At 42.8% G+C, this 23,663-nt stretch overlaps 1 protein-coding gene across 2 annotated transcripts in view; it reads right to left on the bottom strand.

Moving 5' to 3' along the window:
• The window catches only part of LOC139758077 (ionotropic receptor 21a-like), a 99,227-nt gene that overhangs the window by 6,163 nt on the left and 69,401 nt on the right, over positions 1-23,663 (bottom strand). The window lies entirely within an intron of this gene.

The raw sequence follows: 23,663 nt of genomic DNA, 5'->3' as shown, positions 1-23,663 counted from the left end.
GAAGCACGTCAAAGGGAGCCTTTTCATAGCACCTTCGGTGCACCATATGGGGCATACCCATGATTTTCTATCGATGTGAAAACATCATTTGGGCCTTAACAATAAGCTTATGTATTTTAAGCTGAAGATGGTTCCATAGTTCATACAAAAAAACAGAACATTGAAACAAATTTGGCCATGAAATTTATGAATTTCGGAACCGGATTTTGGCCCCAGATGACAGAAATGATAAAATTTATCGATAAAAGCGGAGCTCCCTAGTCCTAAAGTTGGTAATCAAGGTCTGCAGGAGCGAAGTATAATGTGTCAAATTGTTCGTTCTTTCGCCAACTGTGGAGCACGCTAGGACATCATCGTCGTGCCAGTCATGGAGACCAGTCCTAAAATGAGATGGAACCTCTGTTGTCAAACACCAAGTATCATCACTACAGTCTAACATTCCTTTCTCATGCGGACCGTGGAGACCATCTAGAAATTAAAGACCTTAATACGTCCACTTTCCAAATATAAGGACTATTATTGATATCAAATGTCTCTTCTAGAGCTGATCCACGGGATCACTTTTAACAGTTTCTTTGACTAGGGCTTTGAAGGTCACTACCAGATCAAGCATTGGAGCTGATACATCCATAGGTAATTTCATGAGTACCACATAATAATGAAGTGCTCCATCCAAAGCCACTTTGATCTCCCCCCACCCCCAGTGTATTTAGTGAGTACCGTCTTTTTTATACTATACAATGAACTTTGTATGAACCTCAGAATAGTGGTTTTTAAGTTGTTAATCATAATGCTTATCATACATACGGATATGACTATTACTTCAGCAATAATGTTCGCCTCACGGACATAATACTGAGAGCACGAAGGATCATTACGACTCCCGTTCGTTAGTTGAGCTTTAAGCCTATGGACTGCCGGGACTACTTAGGGCCATCAGTGTCACGTTATAAACTTCAGTCAAAACAAAAAATCTAAGCTCCTGACTTTCACTATGCTTCGAAGACCATACTTACTCTCACTGCATATATGGCCCTCGGGTCCGGACACTGGACTCTAAGCGCTGAACCATCTCAAACTGTACTGTGCGAATAGAGATTATCTGTCGGAGCTACATTTCATATAATAGGTACAAAATGTATCATTGTATACCCTGTAAAATCAATGCATCACTGTACAACCTGTATAATCAATGCATCACCGTATAACCAGTATAATCAATGCATCACTGTATAACACATAATCAATGCATCACCGTATATAACCTGTATAATCAATGCATCACTGTACAACCTGTATAATCAATGCATCACCGTATAACCTGTATAATCAATGAATCACTGTATAACCTGTATAATCGATGCATCACCATATAACCTACATAATTAATGAACATGACAAAAGTATTGATCCATAAACAAGATTTTTGTCCTTCCCGCATGTCTAGCCGTGAGCAAGCTTGTAAAACAAAATCTATACGATGAAACCAAGAATATCTGGCATCTGCGCTGTTTTCATAAAGCCACGCGATTCTTACTTCCTCAGATATAGGTTGATGATCCGAGACCCGAGAGGTATAGTCTGTCTTGCCTGTTGGTCGATGTCGCGGAAAGCTGCTCCCAGCTCTCTGCCTAACGCCTGGCACGGGGGCTTCTTCCAGGTCACCCAACAGGAAAGGTCTCGAGAGATCGCCAGACGAGCGCGGAGTAACCGTGGCCACTCTCGCATCTCTTAGCAAATGGCACCACAGCAACAGCAACAAGAGGAGACACCCTTGGGTAAGTTTACTTGTCATGCTACTAGCTGATGCCAAGAACTGTGACTATGTGACTGTTTCTGATAAAGGCGTGTGCGCTTACCTTGCCAGTGGTTTATATCACCCCCTTCCTCCTCTGCCACACAGTTGGCGCATGACACGTCCCCTCTCTCTCTCTCTCTCTCTCTCTCTCTCTCTCTCTCTCTCTCTCTCTCTCTCTCTCTCTCTCTCTCTCTCTCTCTCTCCTACGATGTTGAAAGAGAAAGATAGTTTAACACATTCGTGACGACCAAGCAGATGTCATCAGCCACTGCGAGCATGATTTACTGTGACAACTGCTACAAGATTCGAGCTCAATATCAGCAGTGCAGTTCATCTGAAGTGTGGATACAGCCGCAGCCTAAGAACACTGTAACAGTAACATTTACATAACTTAATGGGATGGAATACTCTTACGGCATGACAAATCATACCATCTTCAACATATATATATATATATATATATATATATATATATATATATATATATATATATATATATATATATATCATGGGTATTTACTTAATTTCCTTTTCTTAGAGGTTTAAATGGCCACCTGCTTGTGGATCCCGTTGAAACAGTCCTCCCAACGTAATCCACTGGTTACAATGACAAGGCCCGGCCAGGGTTTGACCCAGTCTCCGGAGCCTGTGATTACTATTTTTACCTTATGGAAAGAGTTTTAAGCTAGTGTTGCCCCATGTCTCTTTTTACATACGTCCTACCGCTACTTGGGTAGAGTTTTACGCTAGTGTTGCCCCCGTCTCTTTGTATACATATATCGTTTGGGCAAACACACACACACACACACACACACACACACACACACACACACACACACACACACACACACACACACACCAGCCTAAGCCAGGTGTACCCGTCTATCTGTAAGATACAGGGAGGAGGTTCTACATTCGTGTGGTCCTCGTCTCAAACTTTTTCTCCTGCCGCAGATCTTTTTTTTTAACGTATGTATGGAGTCATCATTCACACTTTATCCTTTTGTACTTAAACGTGACTCTAGTTCTTGCAGCAAACAGCTCGCTTTATGAACAGTACTGACGAAGAATTCTGCCAACAGGTTGGGTACAATGTCCCTCTTACACACAGTCCCAAATCCTTCTTACACACAGATTCCTGTAACTTCCCTCCTGCTCAACTATAGTCATCTAGAGACCTTCGTTCACTGTATCCGATCCTTATTACTTCGCATTTACCATGTATCAGACCAACTCTAGAGCTTCTCTTAAGATCTTTATGACATGATATAATCCTCGCCATTCCTTTATTTTCTCATGACCCTTAAATCATCTGCAAACACATTCTGATATGTTCAAGGAACATCCCCGAGAGACTAGCGACTCGGAAGCTTGCCAAAGGGATCGAGTGAAATCTGGGCACTGGGAGCTCTTACATGAACATACTTCTGAGATCGTATACACTCGTGTCCCAGTGACAAGATAGCCTCGTCCCTAACGCAGGCAAAACCTTGACTAAAAGACTCAAGTCTCTAGGTCGGAGGTTCTCAATCTGGTAATGGAGGAAACACTATTGTTGGTCGTGTTACAGAGCTCTTTTCAATATCACAGGAACACTATCATCCTCATAACTGCCAAGTTCAGAAACTCCGGTCTAAATAGTTAACATTATTGTCTCGAACGTCTCTTGCATGGAGTTCAGTTTGACCAAAATTATAATGCACTGGTCAATTTGGGTCTGAAATACACCGATTCATGTATTCACACGCAACTCTTGTCATCTAAACATACTTGAACATGTCTCAGCACAAGATATATAGGACTCGAGATTATCCTAATAACAGTAGAGTGACTTGTAAAAGAAAGCATTATTTACGACTAAATCCGTTCTATGAAACAAACACAACACAAAAAGAAAAATATGCGACCATTTTTCAATCTAACGATCAGGTATCTGGGTCCAGTGCATCAGCTCGAGAGCTGACAGCAGAGCATTATTTCTTTTCATATTTTCAACCTGGAGATGTCAGAATGGAGCAGTTCAGGAGTTTGAAAAGCTTTAGATGAGAGCCTGTGACAGCTGATGACAGCCGACGTCGGTGACGCAGATGAGAGAAGACGTTTAAAAGGACGTTTGGGGAAGGTTACATGTGAGATGTCTTGATTATGCAGGTCTGACCTATGGTAGTGTCAGCCTCGAGCGGCGTGAGGGCGAAAGGAGAGTGGTTGTGGGGAGGGAGGGGTAGAGTAGTGGGCTGCTAGTTAAGGGCTGGGGGGAGGAAAAGGGGGGGGGGAGTGATGAGGATGAGGGGCTGCTGCTGTTTTTGAAGGGAGGAAATCAGGGCGTTGGGGAAGTGGAGGGAGACAAGCTGCTCAGAAGCATAGGAATGGTTCAGAACCTATATAACAGCTTCTCAGAAGAAAAAAAACTGCTCTCATTAAAGTTACTTCTTTTTAGTTCCAATGTATGTCGCGATGATGATACAGACGTGTCATGTGACATGACGTCACCTGGTAGTTTGCAGCAATGACCGAGTGTCGATCTTCATAACCACTGGATCAGAAGTATCCTGTATCGTAATATACTCAACAATGTCTATCATTTCGTTCTCACAACGTGTTTGTCCTTTGCAATACACATTCTTTGCTCGTCGGCAGCAAAAAGTAATTTGTCACCTGAACATCAGTTTGAATAATTTTTTCTAGATCAATATTTCCTATTACTTTTATATATCCCCATCATCCTCTGATGAAATATATTCGTTTGAGCTGTTCCACATACCTTTGCAATAACACAGGGTGCATTACGTAATGGTAAGGTAAAGTGTTTATAAAAGAATTCTCTTGTTTAAAGATGTTTAAAGATGTCAGTAACTAATTACTGACTAAGGCAGAGCATACTGTTCCGTGCTTTTAGCACGGCATTAGTCGTTCAAAAGGACGAAAAACGCGATCGGGATAATTCTTCCGTAACGTAACTGGACCTAACCTAGCCTCGGTTAAACTCGCCAAACCCAAACCAGCCTAAGCTTAAATGTTTAAAGAAAAAAAAAAGTATCCCGGTCTCGCTTATCGGAATGATAATCATTTTATCCAACCCTCGAGAGAGAGAGAGAGAGAGAGAGAGAGAGAGAGAGAGAGAGAGAGAGAGAGAGAGAGAGAGAGAGAGAGAGAGAGAATCTTTTGGGAAAGAGAACTCTGGACGGAAGATGAGACAACGGTAATAACTGACTGCGATAGGAAGTTCGTGTTTTCATATCTGTAACCAGATTAGATGAGTTACTCTTATTTCCTCGCCTTACATAATCAGTTTCGAGTCAAAATTGGGCACTCTGACTTATCAAGAATATGCATCTCTGCGCAGTGTCTAAATTCTGTGATATATTGCAAATATGGGAAGGGCCACATATACAGTGAGAGCCTTTATGGTCTTAAAATTGTCTGAAGGTGTTCAAGTGTTTTTTATTGGTGGTTACATCATAACGGCATTCACTGATAACCTTGGAAGGCGACAGAGCTAAAACCCAAATAACCAACCAATTATCACATTCACAAATAAGATACTGCGTGGAGGAGTATGGTCTAGATCATTAGAATGCAAGGGACTGGGTCTAGGTCTCGGCCGCAACCAAGCGTAGCCTAGCTGTGCCTGAGATTAAACTAGGTCAAACACGTGTTGTGCGAGGCTGCCTGTGGCAGAAGTCTAGCGGGTACGGTGACGCAGGTCCCTGGAAACTTCTTGTGAGTTGCCACAAGCTCTGTTGTTGTTGTTTTTCTGTACGACCGCCGCAGATTCATGTCCTGCCATGTATCCGGGCTATGAATCACAGTCTGTTTATTCGGTGCGCTCTCCAAATCACAGCCAATATTCTAAGCTGTCTCTGACTGGCGGGTTCACACTTGGCGAATTGCAAGACGTGCTTAGAGTGCTTATGGACACAGGTAACGGCTAGGCAATGTGTGGAAGGGGTGGCGTCTCTACTTTCACCCATACCAAGAGTCACTAGTCTTGACGCCGACCACTTTTGGGCATGAAGCTGTGACCTTAGTCTGACCCTTTAAGGGGTCAGGTGACAGGCAAGATCATCAACTCAACTGTCAATTGAACAAATTCAACACACATTTCTCATGGGGAACATATATCGAGGTACTGTAAATCTAATGGACAATAAGCCTCTTAAGAAACTTATTGTGCTCGTCAACGGCTGTTTCGTGGAAAATGAAACCACAGATAGCCATAGATTAGAACGGAATTCCACTTGTTATTGGACTGGTCCGCACATACCGAGGTATAACACAGTTATACATATCTAACACCTCTGAGCTCAGGGCTCTGAATGACAATGTCACGGGAAATGATTACGGGCTTCGCTCAGAGGGAAAGAAAAGAACCCGAGCGTATAAACATCAAGGTCCTGGAGATAATAATACTCTATGCAAACGACAGAGTATATTCACAGTACATACAGTACGGTCATACAAAGCACGGTGGTATGTATGACCCTACGTATGATTGCGCATCATGTATTAGCATATATATATATATATATATATATATATATATATATATATATATATATATATATATATATGCACAACCACCACTGGAAGGAAAAAACAAAAGCGAAGAGTACTTCCGTTTAATACATCACTGTCTGGGGATGTATCTTCTCTTTCCAGTGGTGATCGTGCATACATCTATTCACGGTGAAGGTTCTGCATATATATATATATATATATATATATATATATATATATATATATATATATATATATATGTGTGTGTGTGTGTGTGTGTGTGTGTGTGTGTGTGTGTGAGCTTTCAACATGTCAGTAAAAGAGTTTGACAGAATAATCCACAATGATGTGTTTTGTATGAGTTTGGGTGGCACGTCGCAACTCCCGCTTGTGCTTACTGATAAAGGAAGAGATAGTTTTGGGGTTTAACGACCTGACGGATATTCTCACTTTCTATATCGTTTATATCACTGTTTTTACATTCATCGTTATTGTTATACTTACTCGTATGATTGCTGCTATTCTCTGATAACGCAAAAAAAAAAAAAAAGTCACTTGCTGAGTTTAATATTAATAACTAGCTCGTGGAACTTGACGTTTATTATTATGTGTTCCTTAATTTAGCAAACGCACACTGAATTTTGTTCCCTAGGAGTACTTGAGCAAGAGTACGAATTTATCCTTAAGTGAGTGAATTCCATCAAGCAGCGTTAACATTCCCTATATTCAGTAACGTTCACGTACATTTTCCAGCTGACAATGAATAAGCTTCACTTTGGTTTTGCTTTCACCTGTACCAGAAAAAAAAAAAACCATGTTTACTGTAAATCCATAGCATGTCATCCATCTTACTTCGCGGTGACGTCATTCAGCCTAGCACGATAGCTTTCCACACCGTGGAACTCAACTTGCTGGTGAACAAGCTGCTACGCTAGCCATTATGGCGTCACAGGGATGGAGCCTCACTCCCGCTTAAGCGAGCAGTCTGGCTATTGAGCGTCGTGAACATCAACCGCTTACTGGCGGCTTATGGGTGCATGTTTTTGACGTTTATAAAAAAAAAAAAGGGCTGCTACGCTAGCCATTATGGCGTCACAGGGATGGAGCCTCACTTCAGCTTGAGCGGGCAGTCTGGCTATTGAGCGTCGTGAACATCAACCGCTTACTGGCGGCTTATGAGTGCATGTTTTTGACGTTTATAATAACAGAGAAGTTCTTGAATGACACTTTACTGTCTTCACTTTGCTGAGCTGAAAGGCAAGGACACGGAGGGAATGGGTTGGGATCAGCCTGATTTTCCGTAAGAAGCAAATTAGGGCTGCCGTATCACCTCGGAACATGTCCATTTTGGTACACCGAATGTGTCCTCCAGTACGACCAACATATCCATATCCCTCAAGTACACATGACCGTATCCCTCCCGTACAGCTAATACATCTCTCCCGTAAAGGTAATGTAACCCTCCCGTACAGGTAATGTATTCCTCAAGTACAGTTAATGTATCCCTCCCGTACATCAGTAGATCGAATGCATACTTCCATTACTTTTAAAGTTCTTCTGAGCGAAGGATTTTACCTTGGAGTACATGACGTACCTCAAGAAGCACGACAAACAAGTCCCCCGCGTATGACTAATGAAGCTCTAGAGCAAAGGCAACTTAACCCTCTCAGCACAACGACTTAATCCTTTACTCTCACCTTTTCATGGACGATAACACAGATAAGGCTACTTGATCTTAATATCATCAGATACAGGAATCTATTGTGTCTGATCTGATTATGAGATGGCAATAGCGAACACTTTATCATCGGAGCACATATTGAGAGAGAAGGTAAAAATGAGGTCGGAAGTCCAATGGTAAAGTCTTGAGCCTCATAATGTGGTTATCTCTCACATCTTAAGTATCAGATAATAACAATGACGCAAGCATTTCCACAAGCAGCTCACCGGTTCGCATTTCTCGGATGGAACGTTCGCGAATCTCTCCTGCTAAAGGCGAGGGGGGGTTTATGAGGTTTGCTGATTCTGCAACTGCTTTGCACACAACGACATTCCACTGGTAATGCCCGCCGCCAGCGACTTAACTACACTCAGCACTTTCTAACGTTGTGAGCTTCGGACAAAGCCACGCAAGGTCCGAGTTTCAAAAAAAATACTCTAGGTACTGCCAAAGTAATATTTGTTAGTCTATGACATACTGAACCATGTTCTTACTAATGTTAAGAACAAGTTGGTGTGTGTGCGTGTGTGTGTGTGTGTGTGTGTGTGTGTGTGTGTGTGTGTGTGTGTGTGTGTGTGTGTGTGTGGGATCTGAAGGCTGCAGGTGGGGTTCTATCAGCCAGCTGGGTCAGCAGCATCCCTCCTCTGGGTAGGCAATAGGTGGTGGGCAGCCACCGACCAGGGAGGTTTAGTGCCGGTACTACCCGTCTAGGTACAGGGAGGGTTCGAGATCATAAACCTGTAGCTATGTATTGTACATTTGGAACAATGGCCCACCAAGAGAAGAATGTGTGCATCTCCGCTGAAGTCTTCAATTAATCTTTTAACCCAAGACAGACGCGGATCCAGCCATTCACCTTGAATGGACAAGTCTCTCCCACAGAACAAAACCCCAACCATTGTAGGCATCACTCACAACACGCACAACATTCGCTCCCCACACCAATGACAGCAACACAAAAGCAACGTACACACTAAACGCCCTCACAACACTAACTAGCACCAGATTAGGACAAGAATAAAAATCCCTCAGCATCCTTTAACAACAATTCATCAGCTCTGCTTCAAACTATGCTTCACCTGCCTGGTCTTCCACCCAATCAAAAGCAAGTACAATAAAGCTGCAACCCACATACCATAGTGCACTCAGAACAATCACTGGCTGCCTAGCAATTTCATATACTAAAAACCTTTACGGTCCCATCTCAACATGCTCGGCGCTCAATTCATGCAACAACACTAGACCCATTCTACCCAAACCAGTCTATAACTAATAACCATCAACTCCCAGGTAGAAACATAAAAAAAACTTATCCATGCCTCACACTTCAGTAACTTCTACTCACACATCCCCCAACTCCCAACAAATGTAACCCTGACAAAACACATACACTCTGAAATAACCCGACAGAAAATAAACTAGTGACCTCCAAACTCAGTTCTGAACTCCAACCCACAAAGCATAGACCTAAATGATGGGACTCCCTTAGAGCGACTAGTCCTTGGTCAGGATTATTCCTTTCCGTCCACTGGCGACGATGCAGCATATATATATATATATATATATATATATATATATATATATATATATATATATATATATATATATATATATATATATCCCTGGGGATAGGGGAGAAAGAATACTTCCCACGTATTCCCTGGGTTTCGTAGAAGGCGACAAAAAGGGAAGGGAGCGGGGGGCTGGAAATCCTCCCCTCTCATTTTTTTTTAATTTTCCAAAAGGAACAGAGAAGGGGGCCAAGTGAGGATATTCCCTCAAAGGCCCAGTCCTCTGTTCTTGACGCTACCTCGCTGGTGCGGGAGATGGCGAATAGTATGTGTGAAAAAAAAAAAAAAATATATATATATATATATGAGGAATGTGTGGAAGTCGAGAACATTATCTCGGAAAGCAAAAATGGGTATGGTTGAAGGAATGGTGGTTCCAACAATGTTGTATGGTTGCGAGGCGTGGGCTATGGATAGAGTTGTGCGCAGGAGGATGGATGTGCTGGAAATGAGATGTTTGAGGACAGTGTGTGGTGTGAGGTGGTTTGATCGAGTGAGTAACGTAAGGGTAAGAGAGATGTGTGGAAATAAAAAGAGCGTGGTTGAGAGAGCAGAAGAGGGTGTTTTGAAGTGGTTTGGGCACATGGAGAGGATGAGTGAGGAAAGATTGACCAAGAGGATATATGTGTCGGAGGTGGAGGGAACAAGGAGAAGAGGGAGACCAAATTGGAGGTGGAAAGATGGAGTGAAAAAGATTTTGTGTGATCGGGGCCTGAACATGCAGGAGGGTGAAAGGGGGGCAAGGAATAGAGTGAATTGGAGCGATGTGGTATACCGGGGTTGACGTGCTGTCAGTGGATTGAAGCAGGGCATGTGAAGGGTCTGAGGTAAACCATGGAAAGCTGTGTAGGTATGTATATTTGCGTGTGTGGACGTGTGTATGTGCATGTGTGTGTGGGGGGGGGGCCATTTTCTTTCGTCTGTTTCCTTGCGCTACCTCGCAAACGCGGGAGACAGCGACAAAGTATAATAAATATAAATATATATGTATATATATATATATATATATATATATATATATATATATATATATATATATATATATATATATATATATATATATATATATATACAGACACGAGTAAGACACAACACACAAATAAGCATAGTAAGTCTGGAGCTGCATACCAATTAGCGTGTGTCACCTTCAGAGAGGTGGAGGTCAACTCCCTTAGTGACCACCTGGTTAAGGCTCGCTTGCCAGTCCCTTTCACTCGACATGTCCCTCCAGACAGTCTCTCTCTCTCTCTCTCTCTCTCTCTCTCTCTCTCTCTCTCTCTCTCTCTCTCTCTCTCTCTCTCTCTCTCTCTCTGGGTATGATGGCATGACGTGACGTGACTTGCATGACACTTATGACATATGATCGTTTGCATTTAATGTTGGTAGCATGAAAAGCCTTCGAGCTATGATGGTTATTAGTTTCTCAAACACTCAAATGGAGAGTAAACCCTTTTTCCTTCTGTGTCACAGAACATCATCAGACTGCTACAGACCGTCAGAATGTCAACAGACTGTGTTGCAGAACATCATCAGACTGCCACAGACCGTCAGAATGTCACTAGATAGTTACAGAGCATCATCAGACTGCCACAGACCGTCAGAATATCACCAGACCGTTACAGAACATCATCAGACTGCCACAGACCGTCAGAATATCACCAGACTGTTACAGAACATCATCAGACTGCCACAGACCGTCAGAATACCACCAGACCATTACAGAACATCATCAGACTGCCACAGACCGTCAGAATATCACCAGACTGTTACAGAACATCATCAGACTGCCAGACCGTCAGAATGTCACCAGACTGTGTCACAGAACATCATCAGACTGTCACAGACCGTCAAAATGTCACCAAACTGTGTCAAAAAACATCATCAGACTGTCACAGACCGTCAAAATGTCACCAAACTGTGTCAAAGAACATCATCAGACTGTCACAGACCGTAACAATATCGTCAGACTGTGTCAGGATATCATCAGCCTGTCACAGAACATCATCAGTGTTACAGAAAATCATCAGACTGTTACAGAACATAACATCAAAACAAAACAAAACATAACATCAAAACAAAACATCATCAAACTGTTAAAGAACACCATCAGACCGTCACAGAACATCATCAAACTATCGTATAGAACATCAAGAAACTGTCTGACATAATGTCAGTAAACTGAGTCACACTGTGTCACAATTAAAAGGTTAAATGCTTATTCTACGGAATCAGATAAAATTGTTCGAGAGAAACCATCCCTGATGTAAAATATTTTTTGAATTCTTATGACTTGGGAGGGGGGAGGAGGAATCAGCCATGCTTCTTAACAGGGGTGGAGGGTGGGTTGAGGAAGGAAGGTTGGGAACCAATGATCTACTGCAAGCATGAGGCGCACGCACCTCAAGGTATCATCTAACCCGGAGTAAACAAGGAGTGTGTGGAGAAGCACCTGACAGGCCACCTGAGACGCTCAAGAACTGAGTCATCGCTGCCGGGAGAACGAAAGAGCAGATGTTGTGTCTCCTCTCAAGAATGGCGTCAACAGAAACGCGTTGAATACAAGACGATATTGTAGGTAAACATGAGCTGTCATCTACTAAGGTAGTGCACTAGTGGGGGGATGATGAAAGAACTTACAGAGAGACTAAAATAGAGGCAGCATTGGTTTACAAGAAGGGGACATGCATAATAAACCTATTGGACTACCCATGAACCTAGAAAAAAATAAAGAGATTTGTGGGTGGACCGTGATTAGCATTGCCTCACAAGCACTGTACTCCTCAAGGGCGGCTGCAGAAAGGGGAATAAGAAGAAAACGATATATAATCAGGCAGATTTTAGGTGAAGACTCCTTTGGTGAAGCATAAACTACCTAAACAGAAGGACAGAGAGGAGACACGCCGGAAGTGCCCTATCAAACTGGGTTAATGTCACCACTGCTGCTCGTACCTAGCGTTCATCTCCAAAGTTATGTTCGTTGGTTTTGAGTTACAGAGAGTTTTATATATATACACACACACACACACAGAACATACAGACCCAAGGTCCAAGAGAGGTGGTCTGACCTTAACACTACTTTAAAAAAGAAGAAAATGCAGTAGGAGAAAAGGATGGCAAAGCAAACTGTGTCCCTATCATGTATCTGCAAATACCAAACCATAAAGGTCGACAGCCGAGTAACTTAGAAAATTATAAGGGAATATGTATGGATGAAGATTGGCAATGGAGAGTGCCAGAAATACAAGCCGTGCGGACTGATTCTCAGTAACTGCTCTTACTGAGGGGACAAAGTTGTGTACAATCTCAGCATGTTTAACAAGCACGGTATGAGGAAATGTTTACCTAAGCAGCATTATATATCTGACAACAATCTGCTTTCCCGTGATCAAGAAGCGATTAAATGAAATTCACAAATTATTTTGGAGTTCACATAGTTTGGCAAATGGATTTTTCCATGAACGATGAATAGAAACTTTCCACAACTATAAGTTACTGATGGCTCAGCAAGGTCAGGTTTATCAAGATTACATATGCCTCTTCCAGTTAACTGAAGACCAACTGAAAACATGTTAATATGACATGAGAAACTAACGTAGTACCAACAGACAATCACACCAAGTTTAGATTACATTATAATAACACGGAATTCTTACAAGGCGTTCTTCTCAACGACCTACAAATTATGGTTAGCATTGTCATTGGCCTTGACCTAGAAGTGAGTATTGTTACAATTCAGTTAATCAGAGCAGTGTCGTCACGGATTTTAAACTCATTTTCATAATGTTCGTGACTGGGGTAAAGCAAAATCACTTTCCTGTTGGTTTCTTCAGATACTCATGAGGTCAATAGAATTTATTGTACATACGACAAAACAGCTGACGGTCAACTGGATTCAAGTGTGACAGCAGACGGTCACGACAGAACCACAGACGGTTACGACCGTACCACCCGAGTTGCATCATTCAGCAGACTTTCAAGACTCGAGTTACGTCCTTCAGCAGACGGTCACCCTTGCACTTATTGCCTTCAGACAGACCTGACGCTTGAGGTTTGGTCAACGTTATTAAGATGCAACGTCAGACAAAACATCTGGACCGAACAAGCGGGAACGCAACGTGGGAAAGCATATCCATTTTACCCAGTCTCGGACAAAACACTGGGTACGAAGTTATTGTCCCTTTTATAAAAACTGTTATCAACAGTGGTTAGATTAGTTTATGACAGATATTGGGCATGAAAGCCCAAGTATGAGGTATTAGTATATATATATATATATATATATATATATATATATATATATATATATATATATATATATATATATATATTCCATGGAAAGCTGTGTAGGTATGTATATTTGCGTGTGGACGTATGTATATACATGTGTATAGGGGTGGGTTGGGCCATTTCTTTCGTCTGTTTCCTTGCGCTACCTCGCAAACGCGGGAGACAGCGACAAAGCAAAGAAAAAAAAGAAAAAAAAAAAAAAAAAAAATATATATATATATATATATATATATATATATATATATATATATATATTTCATACTATTTGCCATTTCCCGCGATAGCGAGGTGCGTTAAGAACAGAGAACTGGGCCTTAGAGGGAATATCCTCACCTGACCCCCTTCTCTGTTCCCTCTTTTGGAAAATTAAAAAAAAACAAGAAAGGGGAGGATTTCCAGCCACCCGCTCCCTCCCCTTTTAGTCGCCTTCTACGACACGCAGGGAATACGTGGGAAGTATTCTTTCTCCCCTATCCCCAGGGATAATATATATATATATATATATATATATATATATATATATATATATATATATATATATATATATATATATATTCCTATGAGTCCACGGGGAAAATGAAACACGATAAATTCCCAAGTGCACTTTCGTGTAATAATCACATCATCAGGGGAGACAGAGAGATATAACAGTTGATATACATCGAAGAGACGAAGCTAGGACGCCATTTGGTAAACATGCGATTGGACAATCGCATGTTTATATATATATATATATATATATATATATATATATATATATATATATATATATATATATATATATATATATACGTTCATACATGCACATACACAGACATATACATATATACACATGTACCATTCATCCTTGCTTGCCTTCATCCATTCCTGGCACTACCCCGCCCCACAGGAAATAGCATCGCTACCCCCTGCTCCAGCTGTATGAAACGCATAGAAAGCGCCGAAAGTATGTGGATGACGTCACGTTTTCATCGTTGTCCATAAACGCCGAGCTACCGTACTGTTCCCTGCCGCTACATCTCAACTATACAGTCGGAATACTTTTCTTTTCTTACTTTTTTCACTTGTCAATCAATTCCACCAAATTTCAATATTTCGCAGGATAACGAGGTGTGCCTCGAGTCTTGGCAGTTTTCGTTTCATTTTACCAACTGGTAAAAAACTCAGGCTTACTGCTCTCTGTCCAAACAAGACTTGTTTGTCTATGTGTTGTGTCAACCATCTGGTCATGAAGAAGCACATGATGTTTTGTCGTCTGCCTGACCCTGCAATGATGAAGGTGGTACGGCGACTCAAGTGTTGTGGCCAGGGTGTAAGGTTTCGTGGTGGGTGATGTATATCTATTAAGGTTGTCTACGTCCGTTTTGCATTAACGGGGGAGGAGGAGGAGGAATCAAGGATAAGCTTGTCTCTTACATACGTCTATCCAGCAGATCAAAAGTCTAACACTGCGTGATGTAAGCTCATCAACAGCATCCCGTTATCTGCTGTCCTGTAGTTTCTTGTATTTCTGCACATCAACAACAAAGGGAAGAAAAACAAAATAAATGCGCGTCATCAATAGAGACTGTGGATGTTAGCTGCGGTAGCCAGTGGTTGTATGAACTGTATTAACTAGTGGTGATGGTGAACTGTAGCGACTGGTGGACAGTGGTGGCGGTGGTTGCTGTGATGTACGCTGTAGTTAACCGGTGACTGTGGAGTAAGCTGTGGTGACTGATGGTTATGTAAGCTGTGGCGACGACTGATGGCAATGTAAGCCGTGGCGACTGGAGATGGTAATGTAAGTTGCAGTGACTGGCGATGGTAATGTAAGCTGCAGTGATTGGTGATGGTAATGCAAGCCGTGGCGACTGGAGATGGTAATGTAAGCTGTAGTGACTGGTGATGGTGATATAAGCTGTGGCGACTGGTGATGGTAATGTAAGCTGTGGCGACTGGTGGTGGTAATGTAAGCTGTAGTGACTGGTGATGGTGATATAAGCTGTGGCGACTGGTGATGGTAATGTAAGCTGTGGCGACTGGTGGTGGTAATGTAAGCTGTAGTGACTGGTGATGGTGATATAAGCTGTGGCGACTGGTGATGGTAATGTAAGCTGTGGCGACTATTAATGGTAATGTAAGCTGTGGCGACTGAAGATGGTAATGTAAGCTGTAATGACTTGTGATTTAATGTAAGCTGTAATGACTGGTGTTGGTAATGTAAGCTTTGGCGACTGGTGGTGGTAATGTAAGCTGTGGCGACTGAAGATGGTAATGTAAGCTGTAATGACTGGTGATGGTAATGTAAGCTTTGGCGACTGGTGGAGGTCATGTAAGCTGTGGCGACTGGTGGTGGAAATGTAAGCTGTGGCGACTGATGATGATCGGTGATGTGGGAGGTGTTAAGCAAGACAAGAGTTGGTGCCGGGTGGGAAGCGCTCGCTGAGACACGTGTAAGCCCCACGAACATCCGAGTTCAAATGTGGGCTGTTGCGTACCATCTCGTTACGAAAACATTCCTCTTGAGATCTTTTCCGTACAGAAAACCATTATCTGATTCCCCTTGTGACTACGGGTCACTACAGAACTAAGAATTTATATTTTTCATTCCGTGTCAATTGTTTTTCTGAAGTAACTGTAGCATCGCAATGTAACTGAAAGGGTCGACCAGGGCGTAATGATATGATCCGGGGATATGTAAAGAATAAGCGCAGAAGGACTTCATAAGAGGATCTACGTGTCAGAAATACAGGGAGCAAGAAGGAAGGAAAAACCAAAAAGATGGAAGGATGGAATAAAGGAGAATTTGAGATATTGGGGCTGATTCGACGGTCAGGAAGGCACGAGACGTGCGATGTAGGAATCGAGAAGGATCAATGTCGTATGTGCGTGGGAGATGTGTTAATAATGTGCAAAATCTGGGCATATGAGGCGATCAACATGAACACAAGAGCATATCACTTGTGGCGCACGGATGTGAAAGTTAGGCTTTAATCTCGCTCGATACAACGTATCCAACTGAAAATCTAATGTGTGCAACTGAGGCCATTTTTTCGATCGTTCCGGACGTTACCTGCTACGCTGCCTGTTGGTTAGATAATGAGAGGGATAGCCGGTTAAGTAAGCCATGTCGATTGTATTCATACCAAGTTAAGATGGTGTCTGAATGTAATAACGTGAGGCCTGGAGATCGGAGTGCGACGCTAGTGACGAGCGGGTTTTTTTTTTTAACGTGTGTGACAGGAAATGATGTATGTTTCTTGTGAAATGGCTGTACGTCCCATTAACTGCCACAGTAAATTAACCAATGTCACCCACTGATCAATTGAAAAATCTTTTTTCAAGATAATTCGAAGACCACAGACTCGTTCACTATGGTTCGCTGGTTCGGTCAAATGTAAAAGAATTTGTCCCGACGAAACAAATTGCACGATAATGACAAAGGAGGTGAGAACGAAGAAATCAAAGACAGAGAAATGAAAAGCGGAAGAGAAGACCAGGTGAGGCATTTACGTGTGTGTGTGTGTGTGTGTGTGTTTAAGCGAAGTTGTTTGTGGTAGTGTTATTTGTTCATCTGCCGTGAGCGTGTTGCATGTCATGTATTTTTTTTTTCTCCTACCTACTGCTATAATTAACGACTTAAACTCTTTTGTTGCTTATCCAGGACTTTTTGGCCAGCGGCTGCAAGTTGTTATTTTTTCTTCTTTTATTGTTCCGAACTGCGTCGTCTTGGTCTTGTAGACAAGTTCTAACTCTATTTATGACCTTGATAAATGGAAATACAATCACGAACTAAAAACACAAATTAATCATTAAGTTGTAAGCCTTACGTAACACTGTCTCCTGTGTTGTGACATAAGGTTGAAATACATCAATTACAACATATTTTCGTTTATTCTTAAAGCCGAACCTATGCGACTGTTCTCAACTTTTCAATGTGAAAAAATCCTCTATGGGCGAAACATGGCAAACAAATTTCCGGGAACGCGACACTGACATAGTCACTGTTACCACGCTGCTTTCACTCCCCAAGGACAACCCCAAATGACCTCCGATTTCCCCATGTTCTTAATACCTGTTCGTCCTCGTTATGGTGGAAAGTTACCGCACCCTCTACTGTTTCCATGGGACTGACAACTTCCTCTGACGCAAGATACGAATGCGACTCCGCCATCCATGACAGTACTTAAAGGTGTAGCGCCACGCACCATGTTGGTAACTGGGAGAGAGTGTTTGATGACGCTCCCTGTGTTGGCACCTGACGGTGTTGGCAATGTTCGAAAACGCTGCAGGCGGGGCGTGGGTACTTCTTGATTCTAGTGGTAATGGGTTTGAGGCATCGACTATAACAACCATGTGGCAAGTTCTCACCAATGGAGACTTAAAGTGACGCTTTCTATACACGTCCACCCTCACAGACCAGCATGACACATCCTAGTAGTTCGGTCTCTGGAACAGCCATTTCCAGGACGTCCTGCTCTATTTTCACAGCCAAATAGTGTGCAGTCACATATACCTGTGTCTGGACTTTAAGCAATACACCTGTATACTGCAGTGCGTTTAGTCATGCAGTCAAACACCTGTGTGCGGCAATACAGCAGCACAATTTTCTATCGCCATGCAATAGTTTAGTATTTGTGTTTTCCAGGGAGAGAGCTTTTACGCTCGTGTTCCACCGTCTCTTAATCCTGTATCCTGTATCAATGTCTTTACTCCTGTATTATATAGAAGCATTCCCACACTCCCAGCCTAAGCCAGGTACCTCTTTCTCGACCAGCTGCGTGGGGAGGGATGAACGCCTGGGTTGGGTGTGGGCAGACCGTCAAGCTTAGGACTTAAAACCCATGCGGGTACGGCTCCGGACTGGCGGAGTCCATCTGCGTGTTGATAACCAAACATCTGCGTTCCAACATCCCCCTGCATCGCATTCATACTGTACGTGTGTCGCTGTACAACAATACAAGTACATATCGAAAAAGTTACAACTGAGCGAAATCTCTTGTGAGTGGAACACCCAAATCTCCCACGAGATAAGCTCAATTTTATTTTTTCGTAGTGATTAGCTTAAGGTTTTTGAAATCGTTTTTTGCTCGTGATAAATGTTTCGACGTCCCAGCCCCGAATCAGAAGTTCGACTTACTAGGTAAATTTGGCGAGTTGGTCCTCTGTGGTGGAGAGGTTGGCGGCTCCCTGACCATGACGCATTCACGGGCGAACCAGGGTCGAGCGCATACGTCCGCATCCTGGTTATGGCAGTCGGTCGACAAGTCAACCTAGCTGTTCCTGACGCGTAGTTTTTCATCTATGAATACAGCAGATAATCTTAGATCTTTTAATATGGTTGCTATAAAAAGAAAAATCTTGCAAAACGTCTATTTTCACCACTTTTCACTTACTGTCATTTCAAGAGAGAGAGAGAGAGAGAGAGAGAGAGAGAGAGAGAGAGAGAGAGAGAGATACTGTCAAAAGCGCGTAAACCCCATGAGAACCGATTTATCTACGCGGCCCCTAACGGTCGCCACACTATCATGTGTGCAAATGCAATCCTTCCGTAACAAGTCTATATAGCCGATCTAGATGTGTGTCTGTAGCAGGCGTTCACGTCGGACATGATGCAGCAAGGAACCTAAGACACTCTAGTGGCCCAAGATTATAGTTCCTTCATGTTGAAAAAGAATTGTGAATCACTAAGACAATGGCCTACAGCTCAAAACAAGAGTAGTGTGTGCAAGAACGCGTCGTTATCTCAGACAACTCTGCGGTTTTCTCGTTATTTGCTCGAACTTCAGTTACTGATATTAATCACAATTTCTCAGAAAATCAAATACAACTGAAATGCAGATGGGCGTTTATCATAAGACTGGCGACAAGTTTTGAATGAAAATAAATTATGTTCGATACCATTACACAGATAAAAGTAATAATCAAGGGAGTTTAGTTCGATGAAACATTTATGCTTTTGCAGGTAGAGGATAAATTTCAATGTAAACTTGTTTTGGGAGGCTGGTGAAATTGACACGGCTGTGCTTCATTTGCAATTAGCGTAGCTCATTGATAAACATCTAAACATTCATATACATAAATTTGTTTTTCATTTCGAAAGATCATATGGGTGGAAATAATTGTAAGAATATATGGATCAATATGTTCATCGTCGACTGTCGAGCTCAAGAGAGGGAGCGACGGTCCCCATCGGCATCGAAACCCCTTCCTTATAAGATGCAACAACCCTGGGCAGCGGTGAAGCCATGACAAGCCTTTGTATGGTAAATGATACGTTGCTCAAGAAGTGCGTGTCGAGCCATGGAATTACTTAAACCGCTAAGTTGGACAAATCGTAAGGACGATGTGGGGAAATTCTTTTTTTTCTTTTCATCGGTTAGAGGACTCTTGACTGCTTCGGCTGTCGAGGCATATTAGTCAAGTTCTCATTGGGCGGAGTCCGAGTGTAGATGAGCTGACGACCATGCGGATTGGTCGGCCGCCGTGCGCGTATTTAAGCAACGTCCTAACGACTGGTCGAGAACACAGACTTCGGAAGCGAGGTTTTGCGTCAACTGACATTATTAACACCACTTCTGTTCGTTTATCTATATTTATTTCTCCCTCTTTAGTTTTTTCTTAACTAACTCCTTAACATGTCCAGGGTCACATTAGGTGTCGTAAGGAGGGATGTGGGGTGCTAGTCACATGACTTATGTGTGGGCAGGGACGTGTGGCGGTCATGAGATGGCCAGCTGGTGTCTCACGTGAAGACATGGTGACTCTCTCTCTCTCTCTCTCTCTCTCTCTCTCTCTCTCTCTCTCTCTCTCTCTCCTGGGATAATCAAACATTTCCCTTGACATTTCTGGCCCGTCTCAATAAAAATGAATCAGACGACATCTTTGTCTTAACCACAACTTCACTCAGATGCGTTCATACAACCGTCGTTAATCACCCGACAAGACCTATTTATAACACGACTCTACAACACAACAAACTGGACCTAACCTACCCAGGCGTAAGCGGCTACAGGTGGTTTAGTAAGGTTATCTCGTATGCTTAGCGGGTCTGTGTGTGATCATTCTCATGCCCACTATGAGGAAGGGCGCCGGTCCCCATGTCGTAAGCGTGCATGATCACGTGATCTGTTGCCTGGGGGATCAGTCATAACTTGACTGGCAACAACAACTCACAACTGCCCACGACCCAACCTCCGGGCTTCTTGCTGCTCACCCCTCGCATACCATACATCTCACCCTTGCTTCCCACATCACATACTTCCCTCTTGTCTTCCTCAATACGTACAAAATCATTGTCTAACATCATATCAATCACACCTGCCTTTCGCTTCATTCACATCATTCATATCAAACATCTTGACCTTGTCTTTCATATCAGAAACCTCATATTTTTCTTTCACATCACATACCTCACCTATGTCTTTCACATCACACACCTCACCTTTGTCTTTCAATCACATAACTCACCTTTGTCTTTCAATCACATAACTCACCTTTGTCTTTCACATCACATATATCTCACCGTCGTCTATCACATCACATACCTTGCCTTTCACTCTACATACCAAACCGTTGTCTTTCACATTACATACTTCACCCTTGTCTTTCATTTCACATACCACACCTTTGTATTTCACATCACATATCCTTGTCTTTCACATCACATACTTCACCCTTGTCTTCCACTTCACATCTTTTATGTTTGGTGTTAGTCCAATTGACTTGTGTGGGTGGTTTGCTGGATACATATCATTTGGTCCCTTATTTATGTGCATCCGAGAGAGAGAGAGAGAGAGAGAGAGAGAGAGAGAGAGAGAGAGAGAGAGAGAGAGAGAGAGAGAGAGAGGAGAAGGAGGAGGGAAGATAATTATAAGGTTTGCTGCTGGTCGAGGGAGGAAATGAGCGAACTTAACCTAGGAATTGTGTAAGACGATGAATGACTGGAGCTCTGGACAATGAGATTTTGTGATAACCAAATGTGTTACTGCTCTCAAGGTCTTTGATTATATGTTGAGTTTGTGTCCCTGTTGTCTGTCTTCCTGCTTCTGCCTGACTCTTTTGTACACCTTAACTTCACGAAGTAAGAGCCACAAGTCGTTGGTGTGGTTCTTCCATGTCTTTGACATAAGGGTACTTATCGATTGCGACCGATCGTACCGTCTTATTCATAGTATAACACCTGCATCTTCAGCATGGGTTGTTTAGAGGCGATGAGAGTGGGTCCTAAGGAACAGATTAATAGGGGAAGGATCCCAGCCTTCATCAGACGTAATTTTTTCCCTATATCGCCTGCACGTTTCAGAATCTGTACTTGCCAAGTCAGGGCTGCTTTACCTTGAGGAGTTATTTTCTTTATATATCATCCTTTTAAGGCTCGTGATGTTAGCACATGACTCAAGAATTCTCAGCATTCTCTGTTGTAATATCCGTCACCCTGTACGGCTGTTACTGCGTTTCATTCTCCCTGGCGCCACAATGGTGAATTTGTGTGTTTGTTTTGATCCGCCAGCCTCAACCTTGCTCGAAGCAGGTGTGTGTTGTCAGTGTGAAAGACGTCCAATGCTCAATATTCCCGACTGGAGGTGGAACTCTACCGTGTAACAACGTTGATAATAAGGCGCCGCCCTGGGAGGGAACCTGCCGAGAAAGACAAATTCTGGTAACGTTGCAAAGATGATGGTTACGTTGGCGGTTCGTTCCTTGGTAGAGTCTCTCACATGCCTGGCACACCAGACTGTTTGCACTGCAGAGCGATCGTCCACACTTCTTTCAACAGTTTGGTCTTCGTCTCCACGCATTACTGTGCAATATAACTGCACTATCTTTTTCCCATTTCGGCGACGATCACGCCTGCAGTGGTGGTGGTGCTTTCACCCGTCCGGAGTCTACACTGATGCTAAGCAGAGAGACAGCTTCGTTTTATAGGTAATCTCAGGTTAATCATTCTTGAATAATTTCCTTGGCAGTTATGACAGGGAAACTGGTCAGTCATTCTTTGGGTCAGTATCTGGCATTCCTGGTTTGGATATCGTTGTGACTCTGGCTTTATCTGGTTGTAAACGTCAAAAAATGTAATGGAGACATTTTTCGTGGTATCATTGCTAATTCCATCCTTTATCTGGCTGCGAATTTTGTTTTAAGGAAGGCTGTTCGTAGCTCTGTCATGTCTGTTCTGAGTGAGTCGGGCAGTTGTTGGGAGGGGCAGTCGAGACAAATCTATGGTCTGCTGTGTGATGGATCTTTCCCTCTGTAGTGAGTCAGCCATTCAAAAGTTCCTTTTTCTTACGGATACTTTCACAGTTCCTGATGCCTTCGGGTGGAATACTGATCACTAACTTTTATGTGTTCATAAATCCACGCGGCGCATTATTGTCCTCGATAATTATGTCGTCGATGACCGTCTGGTACTTGATGACGCCTCGGTGGTTCCCCTGTTCACGCTGTAATGCTTATGGCTCGACCCTGTCAGATAAAAACACATACTTCACCTCTGTCTCACAGAACACATACTTCAATACCTCACCCTTCTCTCTCACGACACATACATCGCCCCTGTCTCACACAGCGCATATCCCGCCACTGTTTCTCACAACACATACCTCGCCATTGTCTCACACAACGCATATCTTATCTTGTCTCTCATCTCACATACAACGCCCGTGTCTTTCACTAAGTACTTTGGTGAACCCAAAAGTATACACACATCTGTCTTTTGCCTTGAGAGGGACCATGCGTGACGCTCCCTTCCGTTTAGGGCATTGTTCTTACTTGTCAAAGACAAACAAGTAAAGTAAACAACTCTACC

The sequence above is a fragment of the Panulirus ornatus genome, chromosome 29, assembly GCF_036320965.1.
Source record: "Panulirus ornatus isolate Po-2019 chromosome 29, ASM3632096v1, whole genome shotgun sequence".
Classification (NCBI taxonomy): Eukaryota; Metazoa; Arthropoda; class Malacostraca; order Decapoda; family Palinuridae; genus Panulirus; species Panulirus ornatus.
Note: the sequence above shows the minus strand (reverse complement) of the source record. Positions and strands in the feature narration are given on the sequence as shown.